The sequence below is a fragment of the Oncorhynchus nerka genome, linkage group LG12 (genome assembly GCF_034236695.1).
Source record: "Oncorhynchus nerka isolate Pitt River linkage group LG12, Oner_Uvic_2.0, whole genome shotgun sequence".
In the NCBI taxonomy this organism is placed as follows: Eukaryota; Metazoa; Chordata; class Actinopteri; order Salmoniformes; family Salmonidae; genus Oncorhynchus; species Oncorhynchus nerka.
In genome coordinates, this window is record NC_088407.1 from 80,513,754 (window position 1) to 80,519,753 (window position 6,000).

The following is a 6,000-nucleotide window of genomic DNA, read 5'->3' on the forward strand; positions in this document are numbered from 1 at the left end:
TGTGTGTGTGTGTGTGGCTACTGACTCAGTCGTAAGTAGGTTTTGGAGAGAGCCACACCCCAAAGCAGGGTCCAGCTGGGAATGGAAAGCAACAATGGGTTTTCGGTGGACAGAGAGGAAAAGTCTTTAACTGGGAAATCATTAGCATTTTATCTTTTGTCTTTTGTCTCCCTCTCTCTTCTCTCTCTCTGTCTGTCTGTCTGTCTGTCTGTCTGTCTGTCTGTCTGTCTGTCTGTCTGTCTGTCTGTCTGTCTGTCTGTCTGTCTGTCTGTCTGTCTGTCTGTCTGTCTGTCTGTCTGTCTGTTACACACACGCGCGCACGCACATGCACACACATGCACACACAGGCACACACACACACACACACACACACACACACACACACACACACACACACACACACACACACACATCTACAAACATATGCACACTTCCCTTCTCCGACATCTCTGTTCTGTTCTGTGTCACGAGAGCTGAGCAGCCTGTAACGGAGCAGTTGCATAATTATGACGCTGGACTTGTTATGTGCCTTTATAATACCCTGGTAGAAAACACTCATCTATTTCAGCGGTTAAACCATTTCAGTGTAATGTAATCAGGGCTGACGCCTGAGAAAATAACAACGTGAGAACATGGTCATTCTCACCACACAGTGAAATACAGTAGGAGATAGTAATACATGCACACCTAACATGGCTGACTGGGTGTGACAGTGTGAAGGTGTGTGTGTGTGTGTGTGTGTGTGTTTGTGTGCGTCTGTAAATCTGAATGTGAATCTGTCCGTGCGCGTGAATGTCTGCTTGTATCAGTGTGTGTTCCCAAAGATAGCCTTTCCCAGAGAGAAGAGAATGTATCCAACATGGCCAACACTAACCCTGCTGCTTCACTGAGAGGACAGCTCAGCCTGTGGTCAGCTGATATTTTACAATAGTACCGAACGGTAACTGCCTTCTGAATAGGAACGACCAGAGAACCCAAGGGAGGGTTGAGGGATTCCTAATCCATTCTCAGCCCCCCCCCTCCCCCGGTCTCCAGCAGCATCTATCCTCCAGTCCTCTCCCTTCCCCCTAACCTCCTTCTCTCTCTCCGCCTCACTCATGCAAATTTTCCCTAAACAGATGCTCCTAATTTATCCCTCTCCATATAACAGACCTGTCCAATGTGAAATGAAAACATTCCATTCTCTCAATCCCTTGCTCTCTCACATACACACAGAGATCAGAAATCCAAAGGCAGTAAATGCAAAACACACCTCAGAGAGAGAAAATGGGAGATGGAGGGAGAGAGAGAAAGAGAGAGAGAGAGGGAAAGAGGGAGAGAGAGAAAGAGGGAGGGGGAAAGAGGGAGAGAGAGAAAGAGAGAGAGAGGGAAAGAGGGAGTGAGAGGGACAGAGAGAAAGAGAGAGAGAGGGAAAGAGAGAGTGAGAGGGATAGAGAGAGGGAGGGAAAGACGAAGAGAGAGAGGGAAAGAGGGAGAGAAAGAGAGAGAGAGGGAAAGAGGGAGTGAGAGGGATAGAGAGAGGGAGGGAAAGAGGGAAAGAGGGAGAGCGTGAGCGAAAGGGAAAGAGGGAGAGAGAGAGAGAGAGATAGAGAGAGGGAAAGAGGGAGTGAGAGGGATAGAGAGAGGGAGGGAAAGAGGGAAAGAGGGAGAGCGCGAGCGAAAGGGAAAGAGGGAGAGAGAGAGATAGAGAGAGAGAGAGAGAGGGAAAGAGGGGGAGAGAGAGGGAAAGAGGGAAAGAGGGAAAGAGGGAGAGAGAGAAAGAGAGAGAGAGGGAAAGAGGGAGTGAGAGGGACAGAGAGAAAGAGAGAGAGAGGGAAAGAGAGAGTGAGAGGGAGGGAAAGACGAAGAGAGAGGGAAAGAGGGAGAGAAAGAGAGAGAGAGGGAAAGAGGGAGTGAGAGGGATAGAGAGAGGGAGGGGGAAAGAGGAAAGAGGGAGAGCGACGAAGAGAAAGGGAAAGAGGGAGAGAGAGAGAGAGAGGGAGAGAGAGAGAGAGAGGGAGAGAGAGGGAAAGAGGGGGAGAGAGAGAGGGAAAGAGGGAAAGAGGGAAAGAGAGAGAGAGAGAGAGGGAGAGAGAGAGAGAGGGAAAGAGGGAGAGAGAGAGAGAGAGAGAGAGAGAGAGAGGGAAAGAGGGAGAGAGAAAGAGGGGGGGATTACATGATGTAGAGACCAGCTGAAGGGAAGACGGAAACAGAACAGACCTTTTTCTCCCCTGCAGCACTGACACAACCACTGACTGTAAATCAACAGACCCATCGCCCCTGTGAAGCAGACACTCCCTAATAATCCTTTTTCTTACAACCAAACAAAGGGAAAGCCAACAATACATGGTTAGAATATGGTGGCAATGTGTCTTACCTCTGTAATGTGTGGACTGCTCCCCTAGTGATGCCAGAGACATGCAGTCTGGTGGAGTAGTATCCACAAGCTCCCTGACTCTCCCTCTCCCTCTCTCTCTCTCTCTCTCTCTCTCTCTCTCTCTCTCTCTCTCTCACACACACACACAGTCAGTCAGGCAAGCAAGCAGGAAGGCAGGCAGGCAGGCAGGCTCATACACACACACTCTTTCACTGTGCTGTGGCTCCCTCTCTTGCTGCTCTCACTTGCTGATCCAGCTGACATACGCCCTCCCCTCCCCTCCTTCTCTAGCTGCTCTCACTTGCTGATCCAGCTGACATACGCCCTCCCCTCCCCTCCTTCTCTAGCTGCTCTCACTTGCTGATCCAGCTGACATACGCCCTCCCCTCCCCTCCTTCTCTAGCTGCTCTCTCTTGCTGATCCAGCTGACATACGCCCTCCCCTCCCCTCTGCTGCTCTCAATCTCTACCCTTCAGCCAGCACCAACACTACACTACACTGTGCCTACAAGGAGCCAGTAGGAGCCCCTCTCCTCTCTGCCTCACTCCCTCCCCGTACACCTCTCTCTTCCTCCCCTTCTTTCTCTCTCTCCCTGTTTGACACTTAGACACAGTGCTTCTGTGGGGCCACAGGAAAAGGCTTGACTGTCTTTTTAATCACAGACTGTAAACAAGCACAGACTGTAAACAAGCACAGACTGTAAACATACACATACTGTAAACATACACATACTGTAAACAACACAGACTGTAAACAAACGTATAATGTAAATAAACACAGACTGTAAACATACACATACTGTAAACATACACATACTGTAAACATACACAGACTGTAAACATACCCATACTGTAAACAAGCACAGACTGTAAACAAGCACAGACTGTAAACATACACATACTGTAAACATACACATACTGTAAACAACAGAGACTGTAAACAAACGTATAATGTAAATAAACACAGACTGTCAACAAACACATAATGTCAACTAATACAGACTGTAAATAGACATATACTGTAAACAAACACAGAATTTAAGAGCAGATGACAGTGACACCCATGGCTTTTTCCATCTTTGCATGTAGATGATGTAGCTGATGTAGCTGATGATGATGTAGTGAAGGTAGATGATGTAGCTGATGATGATGTAGCTGATGATGTAGTTAAGGTAGATGATGTAGATGATGTAGCTGATGATGATGTAGCTAATGTAGCTGATGATGATGTAGCTAAGGTAGATGATGTAGCTGATGTAGATGATGTAGCTGATGATGATGTAGAAGACGTAGTTGATGATGATGTAGCTGATGATGATGTAGATAAGGTAGATGATGTAGATGATGATGATGTAGCTGATGTAGCTGATGTAGATGATGTAGCTGATGTAGCTGATGATGATGTAGATAATGTAGCTGATGTTGATGTAGATTATGTAGCAGAGGGAGCTGATGATGTAGATGAGTATGAAATAGATGATGTATCTGATGAAGCTGTAGCTGATGATGATGTAGCTGATGTAGATGTAGCTGATGTAGCTGATGCAGATGATGCAGCTGATGTAGCTTATGTAGATGTAGCTGATGTAGATGATGTAGCTGATGATGATGTAGATGACTTAGCTGATGTAGATGTAGCTGATGCAGCTGATGATGATGTAGCTGATGTAGCTGATGTAGATGATTTAGCTGATGATGATGTAGATGTAGCTGATGTAGATGTAGTTGATGTAGCTGATGTAGATGTCGATGATGTAGATGATGTAGCTGATGATGATGTAGATGTAGCTGATGTAGATGTAGGTGTAGCTGATGTAGTTGATGTAGTTGATGTCGATGATGTAGATGATGTAGATGATGTAGCTGATGATGATGTAGATGTAGCTGATGTAGATGTAGCTGATGTAGATGATGTAGATGTAGCTGATGTAGTTGATGTAGATTATGTAGCTGATGTAGATGATTGTAACGACGGGTGAGTGGAATGAGTGAGGAGTCAGATGCAGAGAGCGAAATGAACGGGAAAACGCTTTAATTTCCTTCAAATCGTAACAGGTCCAAAACATGGGTGAATGCCCAAAACACTGGTGCAAAACCAACCCAAAACCTAGATGCACACTGGACAGCAAAAAACCCAAAACCAAAACACGATACATCACCAAACGTAACAACCAACAAGCCCGCACAAACACCAGCGGGCAAAACTAACTTAAATAACACCCATCCCAAAACCCCAACAAGGAACAGGTGAAAACAATTAGACAAAAACAAACGAAAAGGAAAAAGGGATCGGTGGCAGCTAGTAGACCGGCGACGATGACCGCCGAGCGCCACCCGAGCAGGAAGGGGAGCCACATTCGGTGGTATTCGTGACAGTACCCCCCCCTGACGCACGGCTCCCGCAGCGCGCCGACACCGGCCTCGGGGACGACCCGGGGTGCGAGGCACAGGGCGATCCGGATGGAGGTGATGGAACTCCCTTAGTATAGTGGGATCCAATATATCCCCCACCGGGACCCAGCACCTCTCCTCCGGCCCGTACCCCTCCCAGTCCATGAGGTACTACAGGCCCCTCACCCGGCGTCTGGAGTCCAGAATGGACCATATTATGTACGCCGGGGACCCCTCGATGTCCAGAGGGGTCGGAGGGACCTCCGGCACCTCACTTTCCTGCATGGGACCAGCTACCACCGGCCTGAGGAGAGACACATGAAACGAGGGGTTAATACGATAATACGACGGGAGTAACAATCGATAACACACCTCGTTTATTCTCCTCAGGACTTTAAATGGCCCTACACACTGCGGACCCAGCAGGGCAGGCGGAGGGGCAGGTTTCGGGTCGAGAGCCAGACCCTGTCTCCCGGTGCAAATACGGGGGTCTCTCTGCGGTGACGGTCAGCACTCTTCTTCTGTCGTCCACTCGCCTGACGCAATGACTCCTGGACGGCTCTCCAGGTCTCCTAGAGCGCTGCACCCACTCCTCCACCACAGGAGCCTCGGTCTGGCTCTGATGCCATGGTGCCAGAACCGGCTGGTTCCCCAACACGCACTCAAACAGTGACATGTTGGTAGAGGAGTGGCTTAGTGAGAAATGGCCCAGGGGATGTATCTCGCCCACTCCCCTGGCCGGTCCTGGCAATATGACCGCAGAAACCTACCCACCTCCTGGTTCACTCTCTCCACCTGCCCATTACTCTCCGGGTGATAACCCGAGGTCAGGTTGACCGAGACCCCCAGCCGCTCCATAAACGCCTTCCATACTCTGGACGTAAACTGGGAACCCCGATCAGAAACGATATCCTCGGGCACCCCGTAGTGCCAAAAGACATGGGTGAATAGTGCCTCCACAGTCTGCAGGGCCTTAGGGAGTCCGGGCAACCGGATAAGACGGCAGGACTTTGAGAACCGATCCACAACGACCAGGATCGTCGTGTTCCCCTGAGACAGGGGAAGATCCGTAAGAAAATCCACCGATAGATGGGACCACGGCCGTTGTGGAACGGGGAGGGGTTGTAATTTCCCTCGTGGCAAATGTCTAGGAGCCTTACTCTGAGCGCATACCGAACAGGAGGAGACATAGAATCGCACATCTCTCACCAAGGTAGGCCACCAGTACTTCCCTCTAAGACTTCGCACCGTCCT

General features: G+C 49.2%; 1 protein-coding gene across 3 annotated transcripts in view; it reads right to left on the minus strand.

Moving 5' to 3' along the window:
• LOC115138777 (guanine nucleotide-binding protein G(I)/G(S)/G(O) subunit gamma-2) overlaps positions 1-2,629 on the minus strand; it is a 32,787-nt gene extending 30,158 nt beyond the window's left edge. For 2 of the 3 annotated variants that reach the window (XM_029675988.2, XM_065025864.1), the window contains exon 1: positions 2,357-2,629. The gene's annotated coding sequence lies outside the window, so the exon portion shown is untranslated. The remainder of the gene's footprint in view (positions 1-2,356) is intronic. The other variant, XM_029675987.2, reaches the window with a different exon arrangement.
• Between the last annotated feature and the right edge of the window lie 3,371 nt (positions 2,630-6,000).